This window comes from Scylla paramamosain, chromosome 5 (assembly GCF_035594125.1).
Source record: "Scylla paramamosain isolate STU-SP2022 chromosome 5, ASM3559412v1, whole genome shotgun sequence".
NCBI lineage: Eukaryota > Metazoa > Arthropoda > Malacostraca > Decapoda > Portunidae > Scylla > Scylla paramamosain.
This window is the reverse complement of record NC_087155.1, coordinates 30,391,078-30,412,555: the sequence shown is the minus strand read 5'-3', so window position 1 is coordinate 30,412,555 and position 21,478 is coordinate 30,391,078. Positions and strand designations below refer to the sequence as shown.

Below are 21,478 nucleotides of genomic sequence, written 5' to 3'. Positions count from 1 at the left end.
GGGGAATAAGAGCCAAAACCTGCGATCCTAATATATATTTTGAGCGCATTTTAAATATTTCCTTTTGCACCTGGTGGTTAGTTACTTTGAGGTGCCTTGGCGGAGGTGGCCGAGGAAACGCACCTTCTTGCTGGCGTTTGAAGGTGAGTTTACACCCGACGCGAGCCTCGCCGAACCCACCCACCCCTAGCTTAGCAAGGCAGCGTGTGGTGGTCCTCGCGGGGCGGTGCAGGAGCGGCCTGGTGCAACGGTGCCAGCGGTGACAGCTCCCGCAGGTTACGTCAGCGCCGCCGCAGAGACCTAGACGTTACGAGGCTCTCTTCTCCATGTTCCGCGGATCACAAGGATAAAGGAAAGGTGGGGGAGAGGGAGGGGGAGGGGTAAGACATCTATCTCAAGCCATACAACAACTCAGACGCACGCACATAAGGACGCACGCACGCACGCACGCACGCACGCACTCACACACACACACACACACACACACACACACACACACACACACACACACACACACACACACACACACACACACACACACACACACACGCACACGCAAATTAAAGCAAGCGCGTAAATTCATATATAAAGAGATGTTTTAGCGTGTGTAATATATTTTCTGTAGTTGTAATACTGAACGAATTTATATATCAGTATTTTAATTGTCCGTCCACTTATGTCACGCCAAAAAAATTGACTTCCGCTGCGTGTGTTAATACTCCGTTTTTCTGTATTATTATTGTTATTATTACTGTTATTGTTATAGTTATTATTATTATTATTATTATTATTATTATTATTATTATTATTATTATTATTATTATTATTATGTATACATTTCCATTTTGAAGGTACGCATGCAGATATGATCGTGCATTCATACATACACTTTTACCTACACACACACATACATGGGTTCATACATTCGTAGTTACGTACGTATATAAATAAAAGTTTTCTACACTTTAAAATACATAAAAAACGCGGACAGGCAATATTTACATGATTTACACACACACACACACACACACACACACACACACACACACACACACACACACACACACACACACACACACACACACACACACACACACTCACACCTTCATAACTCGTGGTTGCGCTAAATAAGTGTCGCCAGTATTTTGTATCTAATGAAGCTCGGGCGGTGCGGCGTGTGCACGTGTGGCGCACGTCGGGCGGCGGGAGCCTCGTCAGGATTTGGTGCGGTACCGTCAGAGCCTCCGCCGCCTCACCACCCACAGCAACAGGATAACACTCGCCGCGATGGGATAACTGTGATCGATACCGCGTCGAGAGCAGCGGCGGATACTGACGGGTGGCTGCCGGAGTAATAACTCGGTGGGCCAGTTAATGAAGGCCTGAGCGCCGCCCGTAACACTGCCGCCCGCCGCTCAGTAACACGTCGCATCTCGTCCCCTAACTACTCTCTAACATCTCTCGCACGCTCCGCCGAGACGCTCGTCATCGAAGGTGGCTAAAGTCCGGCGAGGTGGCGGGTACGGGAAAGGGCTTGTAGGGGCTGCAATGGGGCCTACGGGCCTCACTTGCCCGCCCCTGCGTCCAGGCGCCCCTACCAATCACCTCGATCAATTTATTGAAATCCCAACAATTTGTCACTCACTGAGCATTTGGGCGGAGGCTGCGAGGGGTGTGTTGGCAAGTCACCATGTGCTAAACCTTCACATTATGCGGTTCACCACGTTAGTTTATTGGCCATTACTGAGAATGAATGGGCGACAACAGAGCAGTTGACTCCTGCACTTGACATTGCAGAGAAGGTGTAAGAAGACGTGGCAACAGCGCAACGCGGCCGCCCAATGCCGTAGACCTCTTCCCATCCGAGTCGTGTTTTCCAAGAAAGTTCGTAACTTAAAAAAACACTGTCTTACCGCCAGGACAACACAGCAGGGGCTTGTGGCACTCTGAGGGGCCGCTGCTCCCACCACCACCACACAACACAACCTGAGTGCCGCGGGAGCCGGGCTTAAATCACAGCCGAGGGAAGATGTGCTTACCTCTCCTCGCAAGAATCGATCCTTTGTGCTCCAGAACCGGGCTAGGCCGGGACTGAAACGACCCACCGCAGTTCTCGCGCAACTCTCTCCTTCCTCACTCCTCCCACCGCCTCCCGCGCACCCCCCTCGCTCTCCCGCCCCCACCGCCTCTCCCCGCCCATCTCTCTCTCTAGCAAACACGCGCGCTCAAAGCACCCACGTGGATGGCAATTTTTTATAAGTGCCTTGCAAACTCTCGCTATCCTCTCTCTCTCTCTCTCTCTCTCTCTCTCTCTCTCTCTCTCTCTCTCTCTCTCTCTCTCTCTCTCTCTCTCTCATATACATTTCTCGTATACTCTTCTTTATTTTATTTTCCCCTTTGCTCATAGCTGTCTCACTCTCACTGCTCGTGCGCTCTCTTCTGTCTGTTTGTCTGTCTGTTAGTCCGTCCGTCCGTCCGTCCGTCCGTCCGTCCGTCCGCTCTCTCTCTCTCTCTCTCTCTCTCTCTCTCTCTCTCTCTCTCTCTCTCTCTCTCTCTCTCTCTCTCTCTCTCTCTCTCTCTCTCTCGCTTTCCATCAAATCATCACCTTTTTTCCCCAGATTTTAGTTTATCTACTCTCTTATCGATTCGTCCCAGCATGATTGAGTTACCCCGTCGTTAACATCCTTTACCCGTATTCCCGCCCTTCCCGCCGCTACTCCCTCCTCTCATTCCACTCATTGCCGCCCTCCTCGCCTCAATCCGCCCTCTCTCTTCCCTTCCTTGTTACGCTCAAGGCGTCTGGGTGCAGGACACTGACTCAGGAAGACTGATGGCCAGCCGAGGGGAAAGACGGAGGGAGAGGGAGGGGAGAAGAGGGATTGTTAGAAGGAAACGGAGAGGGAGAGGAGGAGGGAGTTGGAATGAAGGAGAGAGGAAGACAGGAGAGTAGGACAGTTGGAAGGAGAGACAAGGGAGAGGAAATGTGGGATTGTAGCAGGTAAACGGAGAGGGAGAGTAGATAGGAGAGAGAATATAGAAGTGAAGAAGGTGGTAGAGTAAGATAACTAGAAGGAGAGACATGGGAGAGGAAAAGTGAGATTGTAGCAAGTAAACGGAGAGGGAGACGAGGTAGCAGAGAGAATATAGAAATGAAGAAGGCGGGAGAGTAGCACAGGTGGAGAGGAGAGACAAGAAACAGAAAATGAAGAGAATATAGAAAGAGGGAAGAAGACAAGAAATGACGAGAGAAGGAAGGAGATACGGGAAAGTACGGAGGGGAAGAGAACGGAAGTGATAATAGAGAGAATGGAGGAAAGGAGAGAAGCGTAACTCAAGGATGTCAGGAACTCATTGATAAGACACCTTTACTATACTCTATCTAGGAAACCCTCGCGTGAATGCTTGCTGGGATGGTACTATGGTGCTGTGTGTGTGTGTGTGTGTGTGTGTGTGTGTGTGTGTGTGTGTGTTGGGGAAGGAAGTAGTGAGTTAAAGATCCGTATTCTGAAACACTTCTGCGCCGCACCTCCACTATTTTTGAAAAGGCTCTCGAAGTTGAAGTTATACGGGTTTTTAAGGGTGTTTTTTTTTTATAGCTCTAGTGACAGATTAACGAGATTTCTACATTATTAACGGGAGAAACACTCTTGAGAACCCTATCTAATAATCTCTGTAGGCTTTGGAAATAGCTGTGATAAGAGAGCAGTGTTTCTGAATACGGGCGAAATAGGTACCGAAGTGTTGTGGTGTTAATGTGATGCAGTGCGAAGAAGCAAGATGGTGTTGACTGTACCGGGGTTATTTTCTGCAGACCTTGAGGTGTACTGGTGCGATGACGCCTCAGTGCTCTTATTGGAACTGGGGAGATGATTTATGAAGTGCTATGATGCCTTGAGGTACCGTAGTGCTGAGTGCGGAATCTTGTGCTGAGGTGTTGAGGTACTGTTGTGAGAATAAGTGTATGCTGCATCAGGCTGAGTGCAGCTCCCGGGGGTAATGTTAAGTAAAAGTAGCATATTAAGGAAAGCAGCATATAAAAATGGACTGAACAATGTGCTGAGGCTTGGAACTGTAGCAAAATGAGTTAGATACTGTCTTGCGATGGAGAGCAAAGTTAACCCATAGTAGTACACTGTATGAAGAAAGGCAGCTTATTAATAAGTGCTGAATAGATGTGCTAAGATGTGGAACTGTAGCGAGATAAGTATGTGCTGTGTGTTGCTGTATTAAGGAAGGCAGCATATTAACCCCTTCTCTGCGATACGAAACATTGAACAGCATCAGTAGCAATGTACGAAATCTTGATAAGCATCCACAAGAAAGAAGGGTATTAAAAAGAATAGATTTTGGGATTTCTGCCCAGTTTAAAAATTGCAGGTGGCTACAGAACAAGTAAAGATGTCTCAGAATGATTAGTAATTAGGGAAAGATGTACCAAATATCAGTGAAAGAGTTAAAGATGCTAAATTATGTGTTCAGGTATTGTCGTGCTGTATTGAAATTTGTAGATTAGTCCTGCAGGGCGATGAAAAGTAAAAACTACAGTAATACATTATCAAAGCCAAGGGCACTTTGGCAAAGCAGGGAATGACAGCACTTCGTATTTATAAGGGAAAGAAAACCTGAGCTGCACCCTCTAGGCAGGTTTGTCAATCGGTAACGGAGATAGGTGGGATTAAATTTCGTTTCTTTTGCACACAATAATGGTGATAGTGACGAGGATTGTACTGATAGGGTGGATGGAATGCTGGTGGTGGTGATGGTGGCTGAGAATGATTGTGGTGGTGATGATGGTGATGTTGGTGGACAGTGAATAGTAGAGGTGATGATATTTGATAATGATGGTATCGGTGATGGTGATGATGGTAAAATAGTTTTGATAGTGATTGTTGATGTTGATGATAATGGTAATGATGACTGGTGACTGATGATAGTGGTCGTATTGGTAGCAGTGATGATGGTGATGTTAGTGATGCCTGACGGTTGACACAGGTGTTGATATTGATGGAGATACTGGTAGGTAGTGGTGATGATATCTGATAATGATGATTTCGATATTGGTTGTTGATGTTAATAATGATAACAATGATAGTGATGATGGCTATAAGCTGCTGTGGTGATGACTGCTAATTCATGATGATGGTGAGATGACAGGACTGAGAACAGTGACGAAGATAATAACACTACACACCGAGGCACTGAGCACAGCATCACAGCACCACAGCATCACAGTCTCGACGTACTGGAGGGAAACAGATAATTGATAACAGTTCAGCAGATAAACAAAACAAATAAACACGTACGATGAAACTGATAAATAGGAGAGAGAGAGAGAGAGAGAGAGAGAGAGAGAGAGAGAGAGAGAGAGAGAGAGAGAGAGAGAGAGAGAGCCATTGGGGCATCGCGTTTGTTTACCCTGCGTGGAGGAGCGACGAGGGGGGAGTGGACGGAGTGGAGGAGCAACGGTAGAGGGGGACAGAGTAGAGGGGAGAGGAGTGGAGGAGGAGGGTGAGGGTGAGGGTGAGGGTGAGGGGGAGAGGAAGTGAAGGGGGATGAGTTCGGTGTTCTGCATTCATGTGTTCTTCTGGAATAAGTGAAGAGTGTCCTGACGTGTTCTTTCTTTACAAGTTATGAGGACAATGAGGACAAGGAGGAAAAAAGGCGGAAGAGATGCTGGTGGTTGTTCTGAAGTAAAGGATAACGAGGCGAAGAAGGAGAAGAAGGAAAAGAAGGAGAAGAGGAAGGAGGACATGACGAATTAGACGGAGAAGAACGGAAAATGAGGAGAATGAAGGTGAGAAAGGAGGAGATAAAGGTGGAATTGAAGAAGTAGGTGGAGAAGAACAACATTGGGAAGGAGAAGGATGCGATGAAATAGAAGGAGAAGGAGGAAATTCATGATGATGATGAGGAGGAGAATGAGGAAGAGGAGGAAGCAGGAAAAGAGGAGGAGGAGGAGGAGGAGGAGGAGGAGGAGGAGGAGGAGGAGGAGGAGGAGGAGGAGGAGGAGGAGGAGGAAGAAGAAGAAGAAGAAGAAGAAGAAGAAGAAGAAGAAGAAGAAGAAGAAGAAGAGGAGGAGGAGGAGGAGGAGGAGGAGGAGGAGGAGGAGGAGGAGGAGGAGGAGGAGGAGGAGGAGGAGGAGGAGGAGGAGGAGGAGGAGGAGGAGGAGGAGGAGGAGGAGGAGGAGGAGGAGGAGAAGAAGAAGAAGAAGAAGAAGAAGAAGAAGAAGGAGAAAGAGGAGGAGCTGAAGAAGTAGCAGAAGCACAGGAAGAAGAACTACGTAACTTGAAGAAAGGGAGAAGGAGGAGGAGGAGGAGGAGGAGGAGGAGGAGGAGGAGGAGGAGGAGGAGGAGGAGGAGGAGCAAGAGAAGACGAAGAAGACAGCGGGCACAGAAAGACGAAATGTAGGGCGGCGGAGGCTCCTGGTGTGCGTGTCATTGGTCAGACTTACTCGCTTATTGATTATTTTAATGAGGTCCCATTGGGTACCTTGGGGGAGAGTGGGGGGTGGGGGAGACTAGGCGGTCGCTCCTCCCAGGAACCTCTACGGCGGCACCAACGTTCGGGGGGAGGGAGGGAGGGAAGGGAGGAAGGGAGGTCACGCGGTGCGAATATCTCCCTTTTCCTCCCTCCCCTTCTTCCTCCTTCACCTCCTCCACATCTCCTCTTCCTCTTCCTCCTCCTCCTCCTCCTCCTCCTCCTCCTCCTCCTCCTCCTCCTCCTCCTCCTCCTCCTCCTCCTCCTCCTCCTCCTCCTCCTCCTCCTCCTCCGCCGCCGCCGCCGCCGCTCTTGCCACTCTCGTCGTCATTACCAAAGCTTACGATCGTCTTCAGCGTTACCGTCACCATCTTCATTAATGCCGTACTCCTTCACCATCACCATTACTATCAGTGCCGCCATGACGAGCACTATCTCCATTGATATTTTCGTGACTTCCACTTATCTCTGTCACCTGTCATTGCCGCCCACTTTGCTTCTCTTACGACCATAATGACACGAAATGAATGCTATCAAAACTACTACTACTACTACTACTACTACTACTACTACTACTACTACTACTACTACTACTACTACTACTACTACTACTACTACTACTACTACAACTACTAGCAGAAATTTGACTTCCCGGAAAAGGCATTTCTAAACCAATCAGGCATTACATTCTTATCCAATATTAGCGCAACGACTGAATTAATCCCAGAGAGAGAGAGAGAGAGAGAGAGAGAGAGAGAGAGAGAGAGAGAGAGAGAGAGAGAGAGAGAGAGAGAGAGAGAGAGAGACCTAACAAGTCCCAGATCATTGCCTAGAGGTAGCCCACGTATGACAAGGAAGGGACTAACCCGGAGCGGCCTACCGAAGCTAAGCGCGGCGGCAGTGTGCAGGTAAGAAGACACTGCTATTGTTGTGAGTTCCGCCGGGCCAGGGGAGCAAGGTGGCCGGGCTTGTCCTCGCATTGAGTTACATTTGTAATACGAGAATCGAAGAATAATTACTTGATCATCGTCGAAGCTCGGGGATCGATCTGCGCCCGCCCTCCAGGCCTCACGTCAGCCCGCCAGGAAATTATAGCTTATATTTGCGCGGGTGGAAGAGAGAGAGAGAGAGAGAGAGAGAGAGAGAGAGAGAGAGAGAGAGAGAGAGAGAGAGAGAGAGAGAGAGAGAGAGAGAGAGAGAGAGAGAGAGAGAGAGAGAGAGAGAGTTGGGGGAATGTTGAGGGGATGATGAGAGGAAAGGACGGAGAGGGAGAGGGGAAGGGAGTACTTCGAGGGCCAGGCCGCCAAAGGGAAAGGAACCGTATTGGGATTAAGGGAGGATGGAAATGGTTCATAGGATGGGTTGAGAGGAGGGCGGGGTGGGTAGGCTGGTGGGTGGTGGGTGGTGGGCTGGGTGGGCTGGGTGGGCTGGATGGGTCGGTGGGTGGGTCTCGTCCCCTCTCAGCCCTCGCTGGTGATGAAGAGGCCACGTCTCTCATTATCACTTACAATTATCTTGGATCATCGCCAACTTTTTTCCCTCCACGTCACTCTCCTGTTGTGTTGCCTGGTGGGTGGTCGTCTTGCTGCCTCCTTAGTCTTCGGTTATATATTCCTTTCCCTCCTCGTGTTTATTATATTTATTTTCCTCCTCCTCCTCCTCCTCCTCCTCCTCCTCTTCCTCCTCCTCCTCCTCATCTTCAAGCAACCATGCCATTTCAGCCGACTGTATTTTGTTAGCTACTCTTCTTGCACTGCGTTTATGTTCTCTTCTCCCTCCTCCTCTTCCTCATCGTATTTCTCAGCACAACACTCCATAAAGACCTGAACCATTACTTATATAAAGATAGAATTTTCTTTTGGCCTCGCTGTAGATTAATCTGTAAGCATCCTAGCGGATGTCCTCGCGCGGCACACATTCTTCCTCACGCCCGACGGAACTCCTCGCCTCTTGCTGGACGGAGGGCATCACGCAACAGCCCTCACCCCTCCAGACACACACACACACACACACACACACACACACACACACACACACACACACACACACAGAGAGAGAGAGAGAGAGAGAGAGAGAGAGAGAGAGAGAGAGAGAGAGAGAGAGAGAGAGAGAGAGAGAGAGAGAGAGAGAGAGAGAGAGAGAGAGAGAGAGAGAGAGACGTCCTTCATTATTTCAGCAACACGTGCGAGGACATTGAGGACCATTGTGGACATTAACACACACACACATATACACACACACACACACACACACACACACACACACACACACACACACACACACACACACACACACACACACACACACACACACACACACACACACACACACACACACACACACACACACACACACACTATCCTGAGTGAAGAGTTTGGCCTCGATTCTCGTCTACTCGATAAGAGGGACGCCTTCAGCCCTTCCCCGGGGAGTTATATCTTATCTCAGCACATTTCCTCCGCGGTCCTCCCCACAGGACACACGGGGGCAGGGGCGTGGCGGTGAGGTGTGTCCATGAGGTGTACGGATGACTTGATGACTTGGCGCGTGAGTTTCATCCCATATTTTCTTGTTTCAGTTGTGTTTAGTTTGTTTTCGTGTTTTGTGCTGATGGATTTTGGGTCTATTTTTTATTTTTTCTTATGATGATTTAGCATTCGATTTTCATCTGACTTTTTTTTTTTTCTGCACTCTTACTTTCTATTTTAGTGTGACCTTTACTTGGCTTCCGAGTAATTAGGTCTCCAGATAGTCTTTGTCTTCCCCGAGTACCGCTCTCTCCTCTGTACATACTTAGAACTTTTATTTTGTCTCGCTGGCTCTCTCTTTAAAAGGAAATTATTATTATTATTATTATTATTATTATTATTATTATTATTATTATTATTATTATTATTACTATTATTATTATTATTATTATTGTTATTAGGAAGAACACCTGAAGGAGATATTATGGTGTACACATGACAACGTTCTTTGCATTGCATCACCTTACGCAATCGTTAATTTTCTTAAGATGTTGCAAGACCATTCCTTCCGCGGACCAAAATAAAACAAGGAAGATCTTATTGCAGTTATTTACATAATTTTTACCTATTGTTCCTAAACCCCACATTTATTTCAGCGTCCCTGATATTTTTCTTAAGACTGTAGGAAGCATCATCCCACCCTCTCCTCCCCATCCCAAAATATGGATGAAATAAATAAAGAAAGAAAACAAGACAGTTCGCTCATTTAAATCATTAATTTTTTTTCCGTTGTTATAAAAACCAACACTATCAACGTCTTGATTGAACGTTTTTCTTAACTTAATAGGACGTCCTCCTTTCCTACACACCCCACAAAAAAAAAAAAGTATTTTAACAATTTACATCAACGTCCTTCTTTTCACGTTCTAAAAACAAGTCTTTACCCATGTCTCAATTGCCTTCCCAAGACCATAAGGGCTCCTCTCCTTGCTCAGAAGCCCGCTTCCCATATCCTCCCGACAAAGAAAGGTGTATCAATCATTTGCATCAACTTTTTCTTTTCTTTTCTTTTTCTCTCCCTTGTTCTAAGAATTACCACTTACGTCTCCATCAGACATTTTCTTAAAACTAAACAACCTACCACTGATCCTTAGTTCCTTTCCCAACTCCTCTCTCCCACAAAAAAAAAAAGAAAAAAAAAAGAAAAAAAAAAAAAGACAACGCATATCTCTTATTTACATTTTTTTCTTTAGCTTTCGTTCTAAAAGCCGGCATTTACTTACGTCTCTATTAAACTGTAATGGATGGAAACAGTCATTTTGGTGCTTTATGGCCGCGCCTCTGACAACGCTGCTAATCTTCGTTATTTATTTCTCTCGTCCATTTTCACATTTCAATTTCGTCCCTGGAAAACTACTGCGTCTTTTCCATGATTTCAAGTTCATCCTGCTCCGATGATTTTCTTTTATTTTCTGTGTCTGATGTCGGGGATTAAGTTTATTATTTTCTTTCAACTTTTCTCTCAGGAGGCAACACGTGTCACATGTTACGACAGTCAAACCTGAACAGCTGAACCCAAGTGTGCTGGTGGTGTGTGCAGAACTTTACACTTTAGAGAACTTGTCAACTTGTGTAGAACTGACTGTATATCATGGGTCTTATTAAATGTTGATATGAGCGTTTACTGTTACACGTACGACTCTAAAGCAAACCTTACTAATTACCATACGTATATGTTTAAAATAACTTTCTAACTCTCACACGTGCCATTGTAAAACATTGCTTACTAATTATAGTATGTATAAAAAAAACTTATTAACTTTAACTTATTAATAACTTCCACTTATGGTACTCTTGGACGAGACTCGCTAATTATCACACGCATTAATGGGAAAAAAAGACTTACATATGAATATAATCTTCCACATATGCCACTCTAGAGCTTAGCTTGGCACGTATAAACAAGTAAACTTTATTATCGGCGGTGTTTCTCAATTTGAAAAGTAATTATTTCCTTCATATTTAGTGCATCTCTTCGTCACTTGCTTTCAGTGATTCATTGAAGAGATTTTGATATTGACTCCTACCTCGGATTATTTCATTATTTCAATCCGTGATTCACCGGGAGACTCAGTTTATCTCCTTCCTCTAATGAATGCACGTTATCCTCCACTTTTTTGTTTTCTGTTTGCTTGTGTGTTTGCTTTACTGGCGGAAGCTTTACACTTCTCTTCTTTTCTTTTCTCTTTCATTTATGGATTCTGTTTTTTTCCCCCTAAGCTTCACTTTTACAGCTGCCTTCCATATATTTTCTCTTACTTAGTCCATTGTATCTCCATGATCTCCACCTCTCCGCCCTTCCTCCTGATTCTGTACCTCCACCCTCCCCTGCTCTCTCTCTCTCTCTCTCTCCTCTTCACTTGTCTGTCTGGCCTCTCAGCACAGCCTCATCTCTGCCTCATTCTTTTCCCGTCCATTCCATCTCATCCTGCACCCAGTCGCCCCGTCACTCCCGCCCTTCTTACCTTCATTCCACATTGTTTCCCTCAACCATCCTGTTTGCCATTTAGTTCTCTTACTCTCTTCCTCCCGTTACCGTTTACCTCTTCATCTTTCCCCTCACCCACGTCCGTCTTTCAATTTTTTTTCCCCATCATCTTTCCCTCCACAGTCTTTCCTCACTTTTCTTCACTTCTTCGTTTCCTCCCATGTGTTTTTATCCCATCATCTTTCCCCTCAACTCTTTCCCTCCATCTCTTCTCGTCAACTTTTGCTCATTATTTCCCTCACTTCACCTCTGTCAACCCTCATGGAACCGTCTATTCCCCTCACCATGCCTCCCTGCCACCCCCTCACCCCATCTCCCTGTCAGTCGTCACTCCACAATCCTTTCCCTCACCCCTCCTCGTCAGCCCTCACCCCACCTTCTTTTCCCTGCAGTTTTCCCCTCACCCTGCCTCCCCCATTCCCATTACCCGGCAGCCTCTCTCTCCACCACCTGCTCGGCGGCTGATTAGTCCTTCACTCTCTGCCTTGTCGCACCAGCTGTCGGCCGAGCGCTGTTAATGCTGCATTTGTTGCTAATATCCTTCCCTATTGTGTCCTTGTTGCTGTAAACTCCCCGAAGCTGTGTGGATGGATTCAGCTGCTATTGTTTTGCCCAGCTAGTAAAGTGGCTGTTGGCATTATATTTTTATTAAGAAATGTTTCCCTTTTACTACTGGTGCCGCGCTATTGTTATTATTTTATGGTTGTTTTTTTATTTGCTTTTAGTGTCGCAGGCCCGGGTTGTGTTTCCCTTGAGTTGCCTTGCCGGTGCCACCTGCCGCCGGGCGCTGCTGGACGCTGCCGGTAATCTGGTTGGCTCATTAACTGGCGGCTCAGGTCTGTGTTCTGGCTGCCTCCCTGGCGGGCCGGCGGGCGCTGTGTACTGTGTGTGTGTGTGTGTGTGTGTGTGTGTGTGTGTGTGTGTGTGTGTGTGTGTGTGTGTGTGTGCGTGTGCGTGCAGTGCGCCGCGAGTACTGCCCCGCCGCCCCCGCCCCGCTGCTGCACGAGTGGCGGCAAACACTCCCTCGCCTTTAGGTTGGTGCCACATCTCGAAGCTGAGTTGTCATGCAGTCCCCTTACCCTCCCCTTGACCCCTGTCCCATCCCTCCGCCCCCTCCGCCTCCTCCCCGTGTGTCGCTCCTCCAAGCCTCGCCTCGCCCCTCCCTCCGCCTCCCACTCACCGCTATCCTTGTACCCAGTGGTCCTTTCCTTCACTTTCTTATCCCGTATCCTTTTTGCCCACCGCCCCTCCCTTCCTTGTCTTAGATTAGTGGAGTATTCGCGCCTCGCTTCACCTCGAGCTGTTGTTTTGTTTTGTTTGCTGACTTGGATCGAAGGAAGTGGAGGGCGGGGAGAAGGTTTGGTTAGTCTGTGGTACAAGTGATTATTGACATTAAGTGATGTAAGGCACCTGTCTTTTTTTTTTTTTGTGGGAGGGAACTTGGTAAATGAGAGTAGATTTTTTTTTTTGGGGGGGGTCGGGTGAGTGTAAAGGGAAACGGAGGGAGTGTCATGTCATGGTGAATGTTAAAAAAAAGAGAGAAAAAAAAAGAGTATTATTTGTTCGTATTCTGTGTTAATCTGCGTCTCTATTGGTTTGAGAGAATGTTTACAACGTGGAATGAGTTATGACCGAAGGGTGATGTATTGAGTGTGTGTGTGTGTGTGTGTGTGTGTGTGTGTGTGTGTGTGTGTGTGTGTGTGTTAGGTATCAGGATTGAATTATGAATAGTTTAAAGTAGTTCTTGTGATTAATAAGTCTAGTTTGATGTATCCTAATTTGGTCACTAGAATTGTATAATCTGACTTTTTAGTGTGTGTGTGTGTGTGTGTGTGTGTGTGTGTGTGTGTGTGTGTGTGTGTGTGTGTGTGTGTGTGTGTGTGTGTGCGTGCGTGCGTGCGTGCGTGCGTGCCCGCGCGCGCGTCCAGAGCCTTGGGAGATGCACACGCGGGTAATGGCGAGAGGACCTTTAGGAGGAGTGTAACCAATGGCGGTCTTGGGCCTCGTCTTGCTCCTTCCTCCTCCTCCTCCTCCTCCTCCTCCTCCTCCTCTCGCCACTTACTCCCGGTTCTTGTTCCGCGTTCTGTTCCTTCTTTCAGTATGTAGTTTTTGCTCTCTCTCTCTCTCTCTCTCTCTCTCTCTCTCTCTCTCTCTCTCTCTCTCTCTCTCTCTCTCTCTCTCTCTCTCTCTCTCTCTCTCTCTCTCTCTCTCTCTCTCTCTCTCTCTCTCTCTCTCTCTCTCTCTCTCTCTCTTTTAGCCGGTCGTTGTAACCAGACGTCCATTCTTTACTTACTCATTAGATCGTTGAACACAAACCCACTCTTTGCTTCACCCTTTGCTACACTTTCCTTCCCCATTTCCTTCCCCTTTCCTCCCCATTCCCTTCGCTCTTGGCCTTACCACCTTGTCTTCATCCAGTCCTACATCCCCCGAACAATCACCTACCAAACTTGTCTATTTACCTCAATATTACCCCCTACATTCACACTCTCCTACACCCACACCTTCTTGCCCCCCACACTTCCACATCCACACACACTCAAAAACCCTCCCAAGCACTTACCATGCACTCCATTACATCCTCGATCTTTCTTTCTTCCTTTCTTTTCTTCTCTCTTCCCACGCACGCACTTCACCGTGTTACTTTACTTTCTCATTTTCTTTCTTCTCTTCTCTTCTCATGTTTTCTGTCTTTCCGTGACATTCACTCCTTTTCTTCTACTCTTTTTTTATTTTCATCTCTTTTCGCTTTCTGTTCTTTTATATTACTCTCTTTTCTCTATCCGTACACGTAACACAGGTTCTACTCTCTCTCTCTCTCTCTCTTTCTCTGTCTCTCTTAATCTCTCAGTCTCCCAAAAAGCGTACCCATGATAAACACTCTAGCAAATAAGCAACCGACTAGACAAATATGTTGAAGAAAAAATTGACTAGAAGGTTCCATATTTTCCGCAGAATATGCCAAGTCAGCCGCTCCATACGTCAGTACTCTTTGAAGGTGAGGGAGGGACGGAGGGAGAGAGAGAGAGAAGAGGGAGAGAGGGAGAGGAGCTGAAGGGCGCGGAAGGGGAGCTAAGAGGAAGTGGGCGGCGTTTCGGAGAGAGAGAGAGAGAGAGAGAGAGAGAGAGAGAGAGAGAGAGAGAGAGAGAGAGAGAGAGAGAGAGAGAGAGAGAGAGAGAGAGAGAGAGAGAGAGAGAGAGAGAGAGAGAGAGAGAGAGGGGAAAAGATCGAGGAAGTGGTGTGCTCAAGAGAGAGAACAAGAGAGAGAGAGAGAGAGAGAGAGAGAGAGAGAGAGAGAGAGAGAGAGAGAGAGAGAGAGAGAGAGAGAGAGAGAGAGAGAGAGAGAGAGAGAGAGAGAGAGAGAGAGAGACAGAAAAGATCATGGAAGAAGGAGAAGCAAGCAGGGGGAGCAGTGAGGGAGGGGGGAGAGTAAGAGCAGGAGACAGTGCAGGGAAGACGTGATGTGAAATGAAGAGGAAATAAAGGAGGGAGAGAGGCGCACAGGGAAGAAAGATGGAGACAAGTGAGTGGGAAGGGAAGGAAAAGGGAAGAAGCAGAGAGGAAATGTAGAAAACAGGGGAACATGCATACTTGTACGTACATGTATACATAGAGAGAGAGAGAGAGAGAGAGAGAGAGAGAGAGAGAGAGAGAGAGAGAGAGAGAGAGAGAGAGAGAGAGAGAGAGAGAGAGAGAGAGAGAGAGAGAGAGAGAGAGAGAGAGAGAGAGAGAGAGAGAGAGAGAACAAAATCCAGACATAAGTACAAAAACAAAAGATAAAAGTATTATAATTGGAAATATATTGAAAAATCAGGTAAACACAATTTTCTTTGTGGCATTTTACCATTCAGTGACGAAAGAACAGTTATTACCAAAACGAAATAGCATGAGGATTGTTTTTTTCATAGGCATCGCAGAGGAGGAGGAGGAGGAGGAGGAGGAGGCGGAGGAGGAGGTGGTGGTGGTGGTGGTGGTCCATCTCTGCTCCAATAAGTAAGCGGTATGAACTAATTGAAATCCTGAGTAAGTGTAGTGTGTAGTAGAGTGTAACCTTTCCATTTATTAGCCTGCCTCGCCTCCTCCTCCTCCTCCTCCTCCTCCTCCTCCTCCTCCTCCTCCTCCTCCTCCTCTCCCGCCGCTGCTACCACATCTGAGAGAATGACAGGTATTTATAATGAAGCACCGATCAAAAGGATTAATTTTGAGTGTACGTGGGTCAAGCAGCGAGACTGCCATTCCCCGTTGATTGAAGTCTTTAACTTATTCCCAAGCCCCTCCTGCCCCCTCCCTCCTTCCCTCCATCTCTCCGTCCCGCCCCCTTCCCGTCCCTCCATCCCTCCGTTCCTCTTGTCCCTCCATCCCGTCCCTCCATTCACCCTCTCCTCCCTTCCTCCCTCCCTCTCTGTGCTCTCATTCTATCCCAGAATCCTCCTCCTCCTCCTCCTCCTCCTCCTCCTCCTCCTCCTCCTCCTCCTCCTCCTCCTCCTCCTCCTCCTCCTCCTCCACGTTTGCCACCCGCCGTGTCCTTCTGAAACATGCCGTCAGATGTGTATTCTCTGTGCTTTTCACGTCTCTGTCGAGCACACACACACACACACACACACACACACACACACACACACACACACACACACACACACACACACACACACACACACACACACACACACACACACACACACACACACACACACACACACACACACACACACACACACACACACACACACACACACACACAGTTTTTGGCTTTATTTCTTTATGATGAGAAATGGCGTATCAGCAATAACGGTATCACTATCTACTACTACTACTACTACTACTACTACTACTACTACTACTACTACTACTACTACTACTACTACTACTACTACTACTACTACTACTACTACTACTACTAGAGCTGTGATGAACGAACGGATCCCTGCAACTCCTTTTTTTTTTTTTTTGGCCATGTTTCATCGAGGCCAAATTAGATCAGTCGTTTTAATTGTATTTCTCACTTTGTATCGAATTTGACGGTGAATTAATGTAGCGTCCTTCGTAATTAGATTCAACGTATTGTTTATTATTACTTTTTTTTTTTTCCTAACGTATCTGTACCTTCCTTTTTTTTTCCCACCTTTATTAGTGCGAGTCTCCGGTGCGTAATGATCAAAGCTTCCCTTCGCATCATTAAGCATCGAGACGGGCACTCCTTTGCACACTCCACAGTAATAATAATGGTGGTAGTAATGATGCAGAGGACTAGGGCGCCAGGATGTTCTTTTGGTAATACTCGGAGGAAGCGCTTGGTGGGAGATTTTTTTTGGTCGATGCGGTGGATAGTATTCGTGTCCCGTTTGAGATTTACATTGTCTCACCGCCACCACCGCAATGCCCGACGCTTCCCGGTTTGTTGTGGCATAAAGATTGTGTTCAGTAGCTTGTGGTGTTGTTGGTGGTGGTGGTGGTTCGCGGTACACTCTCGTCGGCGATGTATTTATGTTTTTTTTTTTTTGTGTGTGTGTGTGTGTGTGTGTCTGTGTGTGTGTGTGTGTGTGTGTGTGTGTGTGTGTGAGCTGGTGCGTCCCCGTTTGTTATCTGTTTGTGTAGGTATTAGTTGAAATAAGTTCACCGCGTGTGTCATTTGCCTCCGTCAGTTTGTGTGTGTGTGTGTGTGTGTGTGTGTGTGTGTGTGTGTGTGTGTGTGTGTGTGTGTGTGTGTGTGTGTGTGTGTGTGTGGTGGTTTAGTTAATTTAGATAAGGTTGTTTTTGAATATTTTGTTTTGCTTTTCATTTGTGGTCAGTTATTGAAATGATTTTACGTGTGGCCGAATTTTGTTTGTGATCATTATTGTTGTTTGCTAAAACTTTACTGCTTGTTTTCATCATTAGTGTTGTTCGTTTATAGATGACTGATTTATCCTTCTCTTTTTTTCTTTTTTTTTTAGTTTGTTATTGTAATTAACCAAAATAAATATACCGAAGGATTTATTGGATTATATTGTTATCGTAAATTCATGTGCGTTCGTTTCGTTCATTGCTTTTAAAATATTTCCAGTATTTATGATAACACTAAAGCTTACCAAGTTTTATCAACTCGAGTGATTTCTACCCTTTGATAATGCCAAGTATACCGAAGAAACCAGCCCTCCTCCTCCTCCTCCTCCTCCTCCTCCTCCTCCTCCTCCTCCTCCTCCTCCTCCTCCGACACAAAGAGCTCCAGGCCTCGCTAAATCTCAACTCAGTGCTGCTCATCCTTGAAACTTCCCCTCAAGGTTGTTTTCCTCCCTCGTCAAAACTGCTGCTCCTTCAAAGCCTCGAGGACAAGCTTGGCCGCGCCCTCTGACATCTCCAGCATGAGTAGTGTTTTTTTTGTCTGCAAGGGGTCGTACATTGGCATCGTGTGAGTGTTTGGGAGGGGGATGGGTAGGTGTGTGTGTGTGTGTGTGTGTGTGTGTGTGTGTGTGTGTGTGTGTGTGTGTGTGTGTGTGTGTGTGTGTGTGTAGGACAGGTACGGTGATACTAGTTGCTATTTTGATTTAGTGTCGGAGAGAGAGAGAGAGAGAGAGAGAGAGAGAGAGAGAGAGAGAGAGAGAGAGAGAGAGAGAGAGAGAGAGAGAGAGAGAGAGAGAGAGAGAGAGAGAGAGAGAGAGAGAGAGAGAGAGAGAGAGAGAGAGAGAGAGAGAGAGAGAGAGAGAGACACACACACACACACACACACACACACACACACACACACACACACACACACACACACACACACACACACACACACACAGAGAGAGAGAGAGAGAGAGAGAGAGAGAGAGAGAGAGAGAGAGAGAGAGAGAGAGAGAGAGAGAGAGAGAGAGAGAGAGAGAGAGAGAGAGAGAGAGAGAGAGAGAGAGAGAGAGATTTATGGACAAGAGAAAGACTTGATACTTGTTTACTTTGTCGTTTTATGTATGTATATTTGCTCATGCACGAATGTCCCCGTATTTTATGTGTGCAATGATTATGTCATTAAATGTAGGTGAATGTTTTATGAGACCATTGCTGCGTGCAGGCTTGTGCCGCGCTACAAATGAGGACATGAGACCTTGTTAACAAGCTCATACTTGATGAAGAGAAAGGGAACGGGACGGAGAAAAGAGTAGGGGGGAATGGGGAGGCAACAGGGCTATATAGGAGGAGGAAGAGGAGGTGGAGGAGAGAAAGTCGGGTGGGGGTTGGCAGTGGACGAGGAGGAGGTGGAAGAAGAAGAAGAAGAAGAAGAAGAAGAAGAAGAAGAAGAAGAAGAAGAAGAAGAGGTGGAAGAAGGGGGAATAGGAAAGGTTAAAAAAGTCTTGTGAAAAAGAATGTGAGGGAAGAAGGAAGGGATAGCAGAGGAGGAGAAGGAGGAGGAGGAGGAGGAGGAGGAGGGAATTAAGTAGAGTTGACCTTTTGTGATCGAAAAAAGTGCAGACCCGCCACAAAACACTAGATATTAACGCGCCGCCGAAAGTCTTCGTGAGAAAGTGCGACCATTATTATTATTATCATTATTATTATTATTATTATTATTATTATCATTATTATTATTATTATTGTAGTAGTAGTAGTAGTAGTAGTAGTAGTAGTAGTAATAGTAGTAGTACTAATAGTAGTAGTAGTAGTAGTAGTAGTAGTAGTAATAGTAGTAGTAGTAGTAATGGTGGTGGTAATACTAGTTGTAGCAGTAGTAGTAACAGTAGTAAAAGGATGAGGAGGAAGAGAACGAAATAGTCTCGTAAAAAAGTCTGTGGCAGCCACTTACCATATTCCACTATGTTGTGCTGCGTGTCTCATCCGCCCGGAACTGTAAGCAGAAGAGGAGAGGAGGTGTAAGTGGAACATCATAACATCATAAGCTGACTCACGTGGAGACTTCAACATAACTGAAACTAAAGCAACACAAATAAAAACAGCAGGAAATAAAAAGATAAAGTGAAAATTAAACTCATGTCTTTTTTCTTAGTCCAAATAAGCAGAAATAATGAAGAAAAGAACACTAATATTCTCATTGTCCGCCCCACCACCTCTCCCTTTCCTCTCTTCTTAGGCTCTCCAAACTTATTTTTTCGTCTCCTTTCTCCGTCTCTCTCCCCTTCATCCCTCCCCTTCCTACCGTACCCCCCAAGGCTGGCAGGTGTGTGCAGGGCGACAGGTGGCAGTGGTGGTGGTGGTGGTGGTGGTGGTGGTACTCAGAATCACAAATATACAAGGCGAGGCGCTGATGGAGGCCTATTAGAGATTTAGTTAGGGTTCAGTGTCAGTGTTTTTGTTTCCTGCCCCTTGTTCTTCAGCACTGTATGTAGTAGTAGTAGTAGTAGTAGTAGTAGTAGTAGTAGTAGTAGTAGTAGTAGTAGTAGTAGTAGTAGTAGTTGTAGTAGTGGTGGTGGTGGTTGTTGTTGTTGCTGATGTAGTAGTAGTTTTTGCTTTTGTGGTTTAACATAGTTGTTAAATTTTTCTTCTTTCTTTTTCTTTTCTTGTTTTTCTCTTCTTCTTCTTCTTCTTCTTCTTCTTCTTCTTCTTCTTCTTCTTCTTCTTCTTCTTCTTCTTCTTCTTCTTCTTCTTCTTTTTCATCCTCTTCCTCCGCTAATTCTTCTTTTTGCATTAAAATTTTCTCCACCTCTCTTCACTCCTCTCATTATTCTTATTAAACTCTCTACTCTCTACTCTCTCTCTCTCTCTCTCTCTCTCTCTCTCTCTCTCTCTCTCTCTCTCTCTCTCTCTCTCTCTCTCTCTCTGGACATCATCATTTCGTCCTCTGCTGCTACTCTCTGCATTTTCTTCATTAGTTCCATTGACGCTGGAAACCCTCCCCGCCGCGCATCACAAACTCCCTTCCCTTCCCTACTTTTTATCGGCTCGCTCCCTCTGTGCCTGGCTTTCAATTTTTAACGCTAGAATGACAAATGGGAACCCGGAGAAGTAGATAGGTAGGTACGAAGGAAGGGGGAGGAGGAGGAGGAGGAGGAGGAGGAGGAGGAGGAGGAGGAGGAGCAAAGACGGGAAACTTGACAAAATATCGTCCTTCTCACCACCTTACTCTCGATATACCGTCTCCTCTACCCTCTACTCTCTCTCTCTCTCTCTCTCTCTCTCTCTCTCTCTCTCTCTCTCTCTCTCTCTCTCTCTCTCTCTCTCTCTCTCTCTCTCTCTCTTCCACCATCGGTCGCAGTGGGGACAAAGCGACTTCCAGATTCGAAAACATCTCAGCTTCTCTTTGAGTCCCACTTTTATTTATTCACTGCAGAGACTTGCGAAAATAGCCCGTAGTGGGGAGGCTTGGAAGGGGGGAAGAGAGGGATCTGATGCAGGGAGAGACGAGGGAGAGAGATACAGGTGGGGGAGCAGAGACTGGGTAGGGGGGAAAGGGAGTAGAGATGGAGGCAAGAGGGAGACGTGGGGAGAGAGAGGGAGGTATGAGAGGGAGATGGGAGAGTAGAAGCAGGGAGATGACTATGATGGGGAGGTAAGGGGAGGAATGTAACTGCGAAACTGGGAGTAAGGGAGTGTGGAGGGGAATGGAAATAAAGGGACATACTCGTACAAAGGGGAGAGGACCAAGGGGAGACAGGAAGAGTGTTAAGGGAGTGTTACTGTAAGACTGTGAGAGGGAGAAGATGGGGAGGGAAGGAAGTAGGAGGGGAAATGATAGTAATAAGGAACAATATTAGAGAAAAGAAAAAAAAATGAGAGGAAAGAAAGTAGGTAAGGAAGAAAACATTAATGATATACGAGAGGTTCATTACTTTTAATACGTGTGTGTGTGTGTGTGTGTGTGTGTGTGTGTGTGTGTGTGTGTGTGTGTGTGTGTGTGTGTGTTGCTCGAGGGAGGGATGATAAAGAAAAGGTGTTGATAATACGTCAGGTGTTAAATGTTTTTCCGCGAGCTTCCTTGAATACCGGGAATCTTGTAGAGAGAGAGAGAGAGAGAGAGAGAGAGAGAGAGAGAGAGAGAGAGAGAGAGAGAGAGAGAGAGAGAGAGAGAGAGAGA

The 21,478-nt window shown here is 46.4% G+C and overlaps 1 protein-coding gene across 2 annotated transcripts in view; it reads right to left on the bottom strand.

Annotated features, from left to right (window-relative positions):
- Positions 1-19,408, bottom strand: part of LOC135100818 (protein abrupt-like) — a 122,118-nt gene extending 102,710 nt beyond the window's left edge. The window contains exon 1 of one of the 2 annotated variants that reach the window (XM_064004184.1): positions 19,253-19,408. The gene's annotated coding sequence lies outside the window, so the exon portion shown is untranslated. The remainder of the gene's footprint in view (positions 1-19,252) is intronic. The other variant, XM_064004183.1, reaches the window with a different exon arrangement.
- Between the last annotated feature and the right edge of the window lie 2,070 nt (positions 19,409-21,478).